This window comes from Canis lupus, chromosome 35 (assembly GCF_003254725.2).
Source record: "Canis lupus dingo isolate Sandy chromosome 35, ASM325472v2, whole genome shotgun sequence".
In the NCBI taxonomy this organism is placed as follows: domain Eukaryota; kingdom Metazoa; phylum Chordata; class Mammalia; order Carnivora; family Canidae; genus Canis; species Canis lupus.
This window is the reverse complement of record NC_064277.1, coordinates 23,178,188-23,193,018: the sequence shown is the minus strand read 5'-3', so window position 1 is coordinate 23,193,018 and position 14,831 is coordinate 23,178,188. Positions and strand designations below refer to the sequence as shown.

General features: G+C 44.5%; 1 protein-coding gene across 2 annotated transcripts in view; it reads left to right on the top strand.

Annotated features, from left to right (window-relative positions):
* The window catches only part of LOC112657055 (cytidine monophosphate-N-acetylneuraminic acid hydroxylase), a 133,400-nt gene extending 124,130 nt beyond the window's left edge, over positions 1–9,270 (top strand). Inside the window, exons 15-17 of one of the 2 annotated variants that reach the window (XR_007408327.1) lie at positions 3,600–3,769; positions 4,859–6,665; positions 8,962–9,270. The gene's annotated coding sequence lies outside the window, so the exon portion shown is untranslated. Of the gene's footprint in view, positions 1–3,599; positions 3,990–4,858; positions 6,666–8,961 lie in introns of both variants that reach the window. The other variant, XR_007408326.1, reaches the window with a different exon arrangement.
* Positions 9,271–14,831: the final 5,561 nt, after the last annotated feature.

The window sequence follows — 14,831 nt, the reverse complement described above, 5'->3', positions numbered from 1 at the left end:
GAAAGGGAATATAAGGGAAGGGAGAAGAAATGTGTGGGAAATATCAGAAAGGGAGACAGAACGTAAAGAATGCTAACTCTGGGAAACGAACTAGGGGTGGTAGAAGGGGAGGAGGGCGGGGGGTGGGAGTGAATGGGTGACGGGCACTGGGGGTTATTCTGTATTGAACACCAATAAAAAATAAATTAAAAAAAAAAAAGAAAGCAGGTGGGGTGAATTCTCTTTTACTGCTCTCTTTCATCCAAATTATCAAGGCTATTCTTGTACATCTTCTCTTCAGAACTGTAAGATCAGTTTATCATGCTCCAGCATTCATGTTTTTTAATACAAAAATTGTATCAGAAAAAATTATTATTATTATTTTAAAGATTGTATTTATTTATTCATGAGAGACATAGAGAAAGAGGCAGAGACACAGGCAGAGGGAGAAACAGACTCCCTGCAGGAAGTCCGATGTGGGACTCAATCCCAGGACCCCAGGATCATGACCTGAGCCAAAGGCAGATGCTCAACCACTGAGCCACCCAGGTGCCCCAGAAAATTTATTATTAGCAACTTTATCCACATCTATTGGGTACTGGAAAGATTCTAATGAGGGAAATGGTGAGGCCTGCCCTAATGGAGCTGGAAGTGCCAGAGGAAGGGCACAGGGAGACACTACAGAGATGTCTGTTATGAAGACTTCACAGTTCAAATGCTCAAGGAGTTTGGAAGGATTGTGAAGTAATTGAAATTATTTTCTTTGATGACCCCGCTCCCCAGGATTGGATTACCTCCCCTCCTGCGGCCTCTGTGCATACTGCCAGGTGATGAGTCGCTTATCCAAAGAAAGGAAAATAAGACTTACTATTCCCAAGCTGTGGTTTTTCCTCTTTCTTTGTGTGTGTGTGTGTGTGTGTGTGTGTGTGTGTCTAAATTGTGTTTTGAGGTTGTTAGAGGAAATTAAATCAATCTTTTGATTTTCCTTGTATACAAGCAAATGAGTAGGCTAATAATTATACTTTTTCAAGTTATTACTTGACAGATCATTATAGCTTTAAAAAACTGCTGTTTTTAGCTGGAGCTAGTAATTGTTCCCATTAAAATTATTTTAGTTATGTAAATAACTATTGAAAACTATCTTCCTCTATGTAATATATATTATAAAAAGAAGTGTATAAGATTTAAATAAAGAAAAACAAGAACATTTTACCAAGGAATATAAAAGAAGACTAGAGTAAATGGGAAAACATAAGTTCTGTGGCTAAAACGATCAACTCAGGAAACAAGATATGTTGATGAGGATATGGAGAAAGAGGAACCCTCTTACACTGTTGGTGGGAATGTAAGCTGGTGCAGCCACTTGGAAAATAGTATGGAGATTTCTCAAAAAGTTAAATATAGAGCTATCCTTTTGCACTACTAGGCATTTATCCAAAAGATACAACCATAGTGATCCGAAGGGACACCTGCACTCCAATGTTTATAGCAGCAATGTCCACAATAGCCAAAGTACAAAAAGAGCCCAGATGTGCATTGATAGATGAATAGATAAAGAAGATGTGGTGTATATATATACAATGGCATGTTACTCAGCCATGAAAAAATGAAATCTTGCCACTTGCAATGGCGTGGATAGAACTAGAGGGTATTATGCTAAATGAAATAAGATAATCAGAGAAAGACAATTATCATGATTTCACTCATGTGGAACTTAAGAAACAAAACAGGATCATAGGGGAAGGGAGGGAAAAATAAGACAAAATCAGAGAGGCACACATCATAAGAGACCCAACTCTAGGAAACAAACTAAGGGTTGTTGGAGGGGAGATGGGTGGGGGGATGTGGTAACTGGGTGATGGGAATGAAGGAGGGCACGTGATATGATGAGCATTCTATGCAACTGATTCTATGCAACTGATGAATCACTGAACTCTACCTCTGAAACTAATAATACACTTTATGTTATTTAATTGAATTTAAATAAGTTAGATTTTTTTAAAAATTATGTTCTGGACAGAAACATTCTATGTTGTACCAATCTCTAAATCCAGTGAAATCTCAATAACATCTAAAAATTCATTAAGGGTCCATCAAATCAATAATAAAAATGTAAACAATGACAAAAATTTAGAAAAGATATGAATAGGAAATTCTCTAAGGAAATACAAAAATGGCTAATAAAAAATATTAAAAACTTAAATTCATTAATAGAGTGTACAAGATAAATATACAAGGGGTCATTTGCAGAATTATTATCATTTTAAAAATTAGAAGAACCGAATATCTGTCAATTGTGAAATAGTTAAATTTATTAGAGTAGATCACATTAAGTAGTGGTTAAAAACAATGAGTTGGGGGGGCCTGGGTGGCTCAGTTGGTTAAGCATCTGCCTTTGGCTCAGGTCAGTGATTCCAGGGTCCTGAGATTGAGCCCTGCATCAGGCTCCCTGCTTGGTGGGGAGCCTGCTTCTTCCTCTCCCTCTCCCACTACCCCCTACTTGTGCTCTCTCTCTCTGTGAAATAAATAAAATCTTAAAAAAATACAATGATATATATCTATATTTATCTACCCAAAAAGATCTATAATGCATATTTTTAGAAGAATTGAGTTGCAAGAAATACAATGTTATCACTTTTATGTTGAAATAACATTATATATAATTGTGTGTGTGTGTGTGTGTGTGTGTGTGTGTGTGTCTAACTCGAAGGAAGACGATCTGGAGAGCTTATGTTATCTATTACTAGGGAGCAGACAAGCTAGAAGCAAGCAGATTATGGGATCCTCCACTTCTTACCTAATAATACACTTTTGTGTGGCTTAAACGTGTTACAACAAGAATGCACTTCTGTACCTGTTATGTAATTAGGAAAACAGAAATATCAGTATGCATACATAACAGACTAACTCAGCTTTAATATTTTAAATATTCTTTTCCAGTTTTATTCAGTATCTCTATTTTTATCTACTAGTTTATATTTTCCTGGATATGTGTTTCTCATATTAGTATTTGTACATATTTGTACAAATAATTCTTAGGCTTCTGTAGTATTCCATATTCTGAATGAGCCATAACTTTAGCTCCTCTATTGTTGGACATTAACCCATCTTATGAAGAATATCATCCACATTACTTTTCTCATGGTTTTGAATTCGTGGATTGTTGAATGGAAGGATATGAACAATTGTGCTTTGGATAGCATCTTCTCAATCTTCCAGCGAAAGTCCAAGCCAGTATAACATTTGGGCAGTTTCTCAAGCTCTACTTGCTTATACGTGAACTCCCATGGCTCTCCATCCTGTTCATTCTGCAGATGTTCCCCACTCGCTTGTGTGCAAATCATAGTCATATACTATTTCTCTTCTAAAAATTCCTTCAGTACCTTTAGGGTGATCATATTTTCTAAAAAAAAAAAAACAGCAACAACAAAAAATCTTAAAATTATGCAGGGCTTTTATGTGTTAACCTAATGTAAGAAAGAAGACAACTCTGCGTCCCGTTATGCTTGTATCATTCTAGCATACAGAATGAAAATCAGCTAATTTACCCAATAACATACGTAACCGAGTAGAACATGTATTTTCCCCTGAGAACTCAATACATCTATTTTAATTTGCAGAAAACGTGCCTTGAAGAGTTCTAATGTTCCGGAGCCCGCACGTCCTGCAGTGGTCCACGGACAGAACAGCGCAGGTGCATCCGGAAACCGCAGTGAGCGATGCTGTCGACAGGTGGCAGGAGAGGACCGCATGACGGCCGGGCGCCCGCTCCGCTCCCCGGGACCCCTGGGTGAGCTCTGGGTGCTGCTCCCTGCGCCGCCGCGACTTGCACGACCCCAAGCGGCCGCTCGCGCTCGCCTCCTCTGGCGCCTCCGGGAGCAGAGGGCATGCTTCTGGATCCGCAGTGGTCGCTCCCCGAGGCCGGGCCGGCTTCCCTTCCCGGGCCTGAGACCCCGGTTCTCCCAGCGCCTTGCAGGCTGCAGGTGTGCACGCTTCACCCCAGCGCTGGGGTGAGTCAGGACCCCACGGGGCGGGGCAGGAGGGTACCGCTGAACAGTTCTGCGCTGGACGCAACCTTCCCCTCTTTGAGAAACAAAACAAAACACCTAAGGCATTCATCCTTTACAAGACAGTCCCATGAAGTGCAGGCTTCCCTGCTTTCAAATCAAGAAAAAAAAGTTGAAAAATATTTCAGTGGGAGAAAAAAGAAAGATTTACTTATTTATTTTTAAGATTTTATCTCTTAAATACATAAAGAGTATTTATGTAGATAGAGAGAGGCAGAGACATAGGCAGAGGGAGAAGCAGGTGCCCTTTGGGGAGCCCGAGGTGGGACTCAAATCCCAGGACCTCCAGATCATAACCTGAGCCAAAGGCAGATGCTCAACCACTGAACCACCTATGCACCCCAGAAAAAAAGAAAATTAAAACGTGCTTTCCTAGCTCACCCAGGGAACCATTCATCCCCCCATATAGGGGACCCCTCACCACCCCTAGAAACTGAGCCCAGGACCCTTCCTGTTCCCAGGCAGTAGATTTCCTCCAGCCTGGAATATTTTGCTCAAATAATTCCTCAGGGGCACTGTGAGCCCTGGCCTTCACCGCCCAAGACCTACTGACTCCTGGCTGCTGCTGGGGCACCCTGCTGGCTTTGGCTCCAAGGCCTCCCTCCCACTATCAGGGCAAGCGTGGGCACTCTCAGGGTGGTCCCTCTCAGAGACGAATCCTCCAGGTAAGCGTGCAGGTAACAGTTGAATCAGACCCCCAGGTCTAGGAGTAAATGTTTATTTTCCAAGAAAGTAATCTCAGATTTTAAGAAGGAAGAGTGATTTTTCCTGACTTGCCTAATGTGGCATTCAAACTTTTTTTTATTGGCCAGAACCATGTTACCTCTTGTCTGGGACATCATCACCTGGCACCCTCATGCCACCCGTCTTCGCATATCGTGCATCTTTGAGCCAAGTTAGACTAAGAACCAGCAACACGTCTGAGATATTTCCGTTTTAACGAACACTCCCTCCAACACACAGAAGCCAGGCTCCCTTAACTCTGAAAGGTCATCTTGTAAAGATTCGATTATTAGGTTTCTCCTCGGCCTCAGTCTATGGGAGGCTGAGAAATTGATAGCTTTATTCTCTTGTTTACATGAAAAACCAAGATGAGAGGATTGTGCTGCTCTGGAGTCACCACAAATATCACACGATTGAAGGCGTAGTCCGGGTGAATGTGTGAATAGTAGTCGCATAGTCACAGAATGGTGGCCCCACCCAATAATCCCAGCTAAAGGAATGAAGGAGGGGATTTTTGTCTTTTTTGAGTCACAGATCTACCCAATCTGGATCCATGAAGACCTTGTTCCTACTAAAACAACATTTTTGATCTGATCTTTCAGTGGTTGTGATTGACTTAAGCAAATGGGATGTAGTTAGCAATAAAAACTTTCATTTCTCCCTTTTGCACGAAACAACCATAGGACTAGGGTTAATTTGCCTCCACAAACTAGGTCAGGCAAATTCTTATAACGCTAGGCAATGAAGCAATGTTTCCGAGGGCCTCAGGCCAGTATTTCTCTGGAAAAAAAATGGAAATATCAGTGGCCTCCCAGTCCGGGAACATTCTATTGCCCTCTGGATAGACAGACATTATTAAGTATGCAGTTCAACCAGACATTTGGGACACAGTGAGCAGACGGAGCATTTCTGACCATTGAGGCCATGAGTCCCAGCTGCCCTCACCCCACCAGCTGCTCACGTGCAACTCCATGGAACTTGCAGGGAATTCTGAAAATGGCACATGCCTGAGAATCAAGAATACGTTCCTCATGTCATCACTGTATACATTTTGACCAAGTGTTGATGAAGCCAGATGGGTTATTCTTCAATAATATCACCCAAGGAATGCAGCCCTTGTGTTCCCGCCCCCAAAGAGAACCATTTGGAACTTAAGCCCTGTTGGGAATTGACCCTTCCCATCAAGAGAAGAAAATACCAAAGCGCAGTCTCCTCTCCCATCAGTGAGTCGGGGCAGAAGAAAAAACTGGCAGATTAAAGAGTAAGAGCGGTGCTGCAAAGTTGGATCAGTAAAGGGAGAAATCCATCCCAGGATCAAACTTCATCCAAGGCCGATCATTTGCAAAGCTCATTAGAGAACCAAGAACTCCTTAGGCACATAATTGTATAGAACATTCTGAACTTGCAGTGCTATACCACAAGGAAGAATGTTCTTTTTTTTTTTTTTTTTTTTGGAAGAAAGAATGTTCTTTGATGAGCCATCAGGTAGTGCTAGTGTTTTTCCCAGCTCAGCCCCCAGCAGAGTAACGTTGGACACAGAAGAGGCAGAGGCCAGATAGCCAGAGAGCAACAGAAGCCCACATCACAAGAGTTTTTGTCACCACACCCAACCAAAGGTTGTTGTTTTGTTTTGTTTTGTTTTGTTTTGTTTATCAATTTCTGCTGGGAGCGAATGAGCAATCCATATCAGAAATTCACAGGGCCATGAGCAGGTTTTTGTATGTAATGTTCAAAGTCACTGCGGAGAAACTCGTATCCAGCTCTTGTGTGGATTCTGACTCCCACACTAAGTTCTAGACACTTGTGATTTGTGAATTCTCGGGTGCTGGTGGAAGAAGTGATGCCTTTAAGGGCATCTGCCTCACGCCTATGATGAGCTTCTGGATCTCAGCAGAGGTAGGTCAGGTGGGGTGAGCAGCGGTGCCCTATTATGGTCTCCCTCCAAGTGCTACCCTGTCCCATTTCCTCCGCACGCCTCCTCCTGGGCCCCTTCTAGGTTCCACTGAGCTTTTTCTTTCTTTGCATCTGTCCAGACCCCAACCATCCTCAGCATGCACCTCTTGGGTGCTTCCAGCCTGCAGCTGTCTGCACATGCATCTCTCTCCTCTCTCCTCCCCTCCCCCACCATCTTCCCACCCCGCTGAGCACCTGCTGGAGTGTCCATCTTGTTATGGCACTTAGTCCTTCTTTTCTATGTGTCTGTAAGCTCTGCAGGTCAGGGACTGTACATATCCCTATGGTCATACTGCCTCGTACAGTGACATTTTCAGTGAATACTTATGAGTAACAACAGTTAACATTTATGAAACTACTAAGTGTCAGGCACTCTGTTAAGCATATAACATACACTGCTTCTTAAAAGATACAAGGAAGGTTTTCTTGTCTTTAAGCTTTATTTTATTTTATTTTTAAAGATTTTATTTATTTATTCATGAGAGACACAGAGACAGAAGCAGAGACATAGGCAGAGGGAGAAGCTGGCTCCATGCAGGGAGCCCGATACAGAACTCAATACCAGGATCCTGGGATCACAACCTGAGCCAAAGGCAGATTCAACCACTGAGCCACCCAGACACTCCTATTTTATTTTATTTTTAAGATTATTTATTTATTTGAGAGAGACACAGAGCGAGAGAGAGCACGAACGGGAGGAGGGGCAGAGGCAGAGGGAGAAAGAGGCTCCCCGCTGAGCAGGGAGCCTGATGTGGGACTCAGTCCTGGCACTCCAGGATCATGACCTGAGCTGAAGGCAGACACTCAACTGACTGAGCCACCCAGGCATCCAAGGAAGGTTTTCTTATCCCTATTTTACCAAAGAGGAAATCAAAGCCCCAAAAGTTAGTTATCCTACTTGCCCAAGGTCATAACACCTATTTGGATCCAGAAATTGGAACTTGATTCTTCCTGCATAGGAGGCCCGGGTCCCAACCCCTCACGAGCAGCTTTGCCAGTGGATGGACTGGAGGCCTGTAGTATCTCTCAGTGGCTAAGCACTTCTCTTCTGCCCTCTCTGCCTTAGCACCATGCGAGGTCGAGGGAGGTGGTTTAAGTGTTCTAATGGGTCCCAGGACTTTTGCAAGGATTGATGGCAGGCATGTAGCTGGGTCCCTGGGAATGGGGCACACAAGCTGCCTTTTGTTGAGGAATTGGGGCAGATGATTGAAAAACTATTCTCTCTCCACATCTGCTTTCTCCCCACGAGGTTGTTGTTGTTGTTGTTTTTATATAAGTGTCTGGGTTTAAGGACACATGTAGATATTTCCCTTTCCAGCTGCAGCAAGAACTGCATGGATGTTTCAGATTCTTGGGGTTCTCGAAGATGGGTCATGTCAACAATGCTGTCCTCCTAGGGTATTAAGGAGTATTAAAAGATTTTATTCAGAGGATCCTCCTGCCATATGGTGAGTTAGAAATATGATTCATCTTAGTACCTTCCAAATTACAAATGGAAGATCACAATAATCCTGAATACTAAATTACCACTATTTAAGACTAACAGTTCATCCAGGGCTTCTATTAGATTTCAGTCAGTATGCTCATTTTTAAATAAGCATTATCTCATTTAGTCACCAAAACCAACCCCCTAGAAGACAGATATTCAATGGGGGTGCCTGGGTGGCTCAGTCAGTTAAACAGGTGACTCTTGGTTTCAGCTCAGGCCGTGACCTCAGGGCCCTAGGATGGAGTCCTGCGTTGGGCTCCTCCCTCTACCTCTCCCCCATCCAACCCCTGCTCATGCTCTTTCTCTCAAATAAATAAATAAAATCATAAAAAAAAAAAAAGACATGTAGGAGCACCTGGGTGGCTCAGTGGTTGAGTGTCTGCCTTTGGCTCAGGACATGATCCCAAAGTCCTGGGATTGAGTCCCACATTGGGCTCCCTGCATGGAGCCTGCTTCTCCCTCTGCCTGTGTCTCTGCTTCTCTCTCTGTGTCTCTCATGAATAAATAAATAAAATCTTTAAAAAAGACAGGTATTTATTAATTGTATAACCTGGTTGTACAATTTTTTTTTTTTACAACAGTTACTTAACCTTTACTGGGCTTCAGTGCCTCAGCCTGCAAAATGGGGATTGTAATGGTACCTGCCTCATAAGGTTGTGATGATGCTGGATTAAGTATCCACAGAGAAGACTCAGCCCAGTGCCTAAGACAAAGTAAAACTCATTCTGTACCCTCATTCCCATTTTACAGATCAGGACCTTGGGCTCCAAAGACACCTGCCCAAGTTCACATAGTGAGATCCAAACCTAAACCTCGGGACGCCTGGGTGGCTCAGTGATTGAGCGTCTGCATTTGGCTCAGAGCGTGATCCTGAAGTCCTGGGATCGAGTCTCACACCGGGCTCCTTGCATGAAGTCTGCTTTTCCATCTGCCTCTCTCTCTGTCTCTCATGAATAAGTAAATAAAATCTTTAAAGCAAGCAAGCAAACAAACAAACCTAAACCTCAAAGGGAAATCCTTTTACCACTCTGCTGCACTACCTTGCTTAATTGTTGGTTTAATTAAATAAGTTAATTATTTGTGCTGTGTCTTTTGTCCCCTGTGTCTATGGTGTCTGGAGAAGAACTCAAGCTGAAGCATAGGGCTTCCAAAGATCAAGGGCAACTGATACATCCCTCACTGGCCATCCTGCAGCCCTCGATGGTGGATGGAGGGGCTGAGGGGCTTTGGATGAATCCATGAATGTCCATCACCACTATTCCAATAAAGCCTTGCTCCGGTTGGAGTGACCCTGAGTCCTCCTTTGCTCAAGCCAGTCTGGATCGGTTCTAGTCTCCCTGGCCTAATTACCAAGAGTGCCCTCTCATTCTCAAACGATGTCAGTTTAGACGATCAATTATGTGATCACCCTACCCACAGGTGGTATCATCTTCAGCAAATAAAGGGCAGCATGTTCTCATAATCTTTTGGCTCCTTGCTTGTGTTCAGACTGCCAGCACCCATGTCTTGCACACCTGGATTTTCCCCCTACCCCTTTATTGCATGATTGCTTTAAGCTTTGTTCCTCCCTATTTCCCCAGCTACTTCTGGTTTCACAGTCTTGGTGGTGGCCTGGGGCTTAAGGATGTTAAATGGGGCCTCTATCCTGGGTCCACTGCTCACTGGCTGGCAAAATAATTCACCTTTCTGTAAGACCTACTTCCTTGTCTGCAGAGGGGAACACTAGGCCAGACTTCACATGGGTGTTATAATAGGGCGCTCAGTGCATCTCAGCCGCCTGGGAGTCAGATTAGTCAGAAAGAGATGATGGGTCAGCCCAGCTAATGAGACAGGATGCCCCTCCTGGTTTTGTCACAGTTATCCCTGCCAGGCACAGGGATACATGTATACATGTATACATCACATGAAGCCTGGTGAAGGATCCTGGGACTACGATGCAGAAAAATCTTTTTGTTGTTGTTGTTTTTGGTAAACATCTTTTTTTTTTTAATTTATTTATTTGAGAGAGAAACAATGGGGTGGGGGGGGAGAGAGAGAGCGCATAAGCAGGGGGAGGAGCAGAGGGAGAAGCAGGCTCCCTGATGAACAGGGAGCCCCATGTGGGGCTCAATCTTAGGACCCTGGGATCATGATCTGAGCTGAAGGCAGACGCTTCACCAACCGAGCCACCAGGCACCCCTAGAGAAGATCTTCATAGAGTATATCACTCCTGTTCAACAAAGTAGAAGGCTGAGCTTACAAGCCAGGTGCAGTCTACTGGTATCAACTGTGAGCCAAAGTGCCAGCCCCCTGCCCACACCTGTCAAGCTTTCTGGGATTCAAGTGCTGCTTTTCACAAGGCCTTGAAATATGCTCAGCTTCTAAGAAGCTACTATGAAAATCTCAGAGTATTTGGGTTGCCTCCCTAGCAATTCATGGAGCCCTGATTCTGTGTCCCCCACCCCAACCTGGTTTCCCAATATGGTGCCCCTTGCTCTGGACTTGTCTTTGCAATCTCTGCTATGCCTCATCTTTCAGAGAATTGCTCTCTGCTTGCCATGACTGTGGAGGTAGGAAAATTGAGCATAAGTGTGGTGGACAGGTGTTGGTTTTGTCTTCCTATTACCCACTTTCTCCTCTCTTGATAAGAGCACTTAGAGTTTTCCTTGCTGAACCATCCCCTCCCACTCTTTGAGTGGGGCTGACCCCTTTCCTCTACTCCAGCAATTGGCACATGATTGGGACCTCAGCAGTCAGAGCCACAGCAATTGGCTCATGGAGACCACACATTTCACTTAAGCCAATGAGAAGTAGTCCTGAGATTTTTGCTGGGCTGATGGGGCAAGAGGTGCTCCTTCCTTTGGGGTTACCAGGACAGTAGAGAGTTACTGGAGGCCATCTTTGCCACCCAAAGATGGAGCAAGCACAGAGAAAAACCAAAGCTGGTGAAGGAAAGAAGACAGATTTAGGATAACATTGTTTTGGCACTCAATCTAGCTGTGCTTGAAGCCAGTCCACCCTGGGTACTGAGGCAATTAAATCCTCTTTTATGCTCACACCATTTTAAATTAGGTTTCTGTTACTTGCAAACCCAGAAAGTCCCAGTTCATGTAAGTAACAGGGAAATGTGTTCTCTCTCTCAAAGGGCTTACATTTTAATAATAGACATGTCTTCAGCCCAAAGAAATTTGAATTGGTGTGGTAGACTGTCAGTCACTGGGGTCAAGCCAAGGTGGCCAGAATATTCTCTAGTGGGGTTGGGAACTAGGAATGCTCAAGATTGCACCCCTACCAATGACTGTCTTGTGTGCCTGGCATTGAGACTGGCCCAGCGTGAAGGGCTGACCAGGTGGCCCAGGAGAGCACCTTGGCCTGTGAGGCCTGAGGTCATAGCCAGTCAGGGTGATCTGTCCCTGCAAGAACATTTCTCACTGAAAGCCACACGGATTGTGTGTCCTTGTCATCAGCAGGAGCAATCCCCACAGTAAGAGTTAGGAGTATTACTACGTAAGGATCAGTCAAGGTGACAGCTCATCCTAGAAGTGTCATCTCTCATCCTCACTCTGTTTCCTGGCATTCCCATGTTCAGCATTCAGACAGGCAGCCGGACTTGGCAGGAAAGAGTCTATTTTTCTGAAAGTTAAAACTGCTTTTCCAGCTGGCAGGGGGAAAGGGAAGAGCAGGTCACATACCACACCAACCTTCTTTTCTTTCTTTTGTTTCCTTTTCTCTCTCTCTCTCTCTAAGAGTGGCTGTCCTCCTTGTTTGCTTTGAAAGAAGATCTCTCTCTGAAGGCAGAGAGACTAGGCTCCCCCACAGCCCTTCTCGGTGGGTGGGACCCAGTGAAGAATGCAAGGATGAGAAACAAAATCAAATCTCAGGGGATGGAAAGAATTCTTTTCACATGCACATCAATTACATTCATTAATGGCTCACAAATGAGTTCAGACTCATTTTTTGATCCGTGGGATGGTTTGAAATTGAGCTCCAGAAACAGAGCCTGAGAGCAGGACTCATGTGTAAGTGATTTATTAAGGAAATGCTTCCAGGGGGAGCCAAACAGAGAAGGGGAAGAACCCAAGCGAAGTGCCACCTCCGGCAAACTCCTAGCCTCAGCCTGACCCCCAAGGGATCCCTAGTGGGAGAGAGGGGATGTTTTGCCTCAGAGTGTGTCCCCATGCAGGGCAGGGATGCTGGGCTTTCAGACTCCCTCACAGGGCAGCTGGCAGTCCCTGGTTGTGGATTGCCCTGGAGGAAGGAAGACAACTTCTCCCAGGCCTCTCTTGCTCTCTGCACTTATGAGCAGAATGACTCTGTAGATCAGGGGCAATTAGGAGCCAAAGCACACAGCAGTGGTGGAAGGAGCAAGCGACACACAGATGTGTAAAAGGATACAGGGTATCTGGGATGGGCACCAACAGTGCTTACCAAAGACTTATCGTGAAGCACTACAAAATGTAGCATTGCTGGCCTCACCCCTCTGGAGAAGATTAACCAGCCATGGAGACACCCTTTCTTTCTTTGAGAACCACTGCCATCACCTCCTCTCCCCACCCCTCCACCCCCACTCCCACATGCACACACATCAACCTTTCACAGCTGACTTCACTTGCCTCCATGACCACACCAAGCCAAGAAGATTCTTTCTGCTGAGATTTTGGTCTGGAGACCGAGAGAATCATTTCCAGTCTGGTTGTTGGCCTGGACTGGGGTGGTGTAGACTTAAGAAGTGGGGTTGCCATTGTGGGGTAGCCAAGCTTGGACGTAGGCCCAGGAATGCAGAGAAAACCAATCCACAGGGGAAAAGAAGAATATATAACCAGACTAATAGCTAATAAAGATTAAGTGCTGACCCTGCACTGTTTTCACATGGATGAGCTCATCCCTCCTCAACAGAACTTGTGGGGTAGGAACTATAGCTGTTCTTGGCCAAGGTCAGGGCCACTCATGTCTCAAGTGGTGTGATAAAGGTCACCCAGCTTGAAGAGGTATAGTCAGGATTCAGTCCTCTGGTTTAAACTCTGGAGCCATGCACTGCCCATGAAGCCAGGAAGGCAGCTGAGCGCTCAGAAGCCCAGATGAGACTCAGCAACAAGTGAAGGCCAGTGTTGCTCTCTCCCTCAGACACCTGCTCAAAACTGTTGTCCTATCATCTTAAAATACCTACCTTCCCCTTGCTTTAGTAAAACAACACTTGGGTTACGTTTATGGGGATTGCTGCAGCTTGCAAGGAAAAAACTCTTAGGGAGGACACCTGCTCTTAATGACATGAGAAAAGAAATGAAGTTTATTTTCAGCTCGTTCTGGCTCCAGAAGTTCCCTTTCCTATCCTATGCCTCCGATCGGGCACATAGGTATTTCACCCAGACTGGACTCTTGGGTGTCATAAGGAGTGACTGGTTGATTTAGAGAGAGCAGGAGCAGGAGGAGGGACGGAGGCAGAAGGAGAGGGAGATTCTCAAGCAGACTCCCACTGAACACGGAGCTCCCCTGGAGCTCGATCCCACAACCCTGAGATCACGACCCGAGTTGAAATCAAGACTGGGACACTCAACAGACTGAGCCACCCAGATGCCCCAACTCTTGCCTGTACTAAGAGAAATTTTCAACTTTTCATGTCTGTGGGTCCTGTTCCTGGACTCACAGGCTCTCTTTCTGCCCCGAGCATGCTTGTACATTTGCGTCATTAAAAATAAATAAATAAATAAATAAATAAATAAATAACCAAAAAGGTCCATTCCAAACACAAAGATGGAAAAACAAACCTCACTGGTTCCCATAAGATTAAAGCTGTAGAGCCTCGCACATACTAAAAACTAAAGATAAAATTGATAACTTTCTGGAATGTCTTTTCGTCTTGATAATTTGTAACTCTTTATGTAAAAACAAAACAAAACATATATAACCCCTCACTAAATGTTCCTTCCCCAGAGCATTCTCTTCTTTGTGAGGAGTGTGTATCCTGGGCAGCTGTCCTAACTTGGGGTCAAATAAAACTCTTTTCCTTTCTCTTTAAAATTTCTAAAAGTTCTGTTCATCTTGTGTCTACAGGTGTCAGAACAGGCAGTGCCAGGGCGATGCCACATTACCAGCCAGAGGGGCCTGTAACATCTTCACCAGGGCCTCATCTTTGCCACCTCTGAGTGTGAGAGTAAAAGTCTCTCCCAGGAGAGAAAATCCCCCAAGGGATGAGCCCTTTCAGGTGGAGGCAGACAAGGGAGAGGCAAGGAGGAACCCCTAACTCTCAAATTGTCAAAGAAATTATGCTTTGTGTTGTGGATTCCAACAGAGTGGCTTTATTTTCTTTCTCCAACTGTGAGAAGAGCCAGCCGAGTTGCTGTCTGCCCAACAGGAAAACCCTAGCAACAAACGTAGTGCAAGAGAGAGAAGATAGCACAAGGCTGATTACTTCGTTTTTGGTTTAATAAGAAGATTCTGTTTCCTATAATAGTCATATTCTACAGCCAATGCAAAGAATAGAATTTCCTAATGCAAACACATGTTTTAAACTTTGTAGAGGATTAAACAGAATTTTAAACTACTGAATCGTAAAGGGAACTTATGATTATAAGAAATAGAATATATGCAGATTTGAATTTGAGCCACATCTTCATTCCTTCTCTGTAGCCACTTTGTTTATA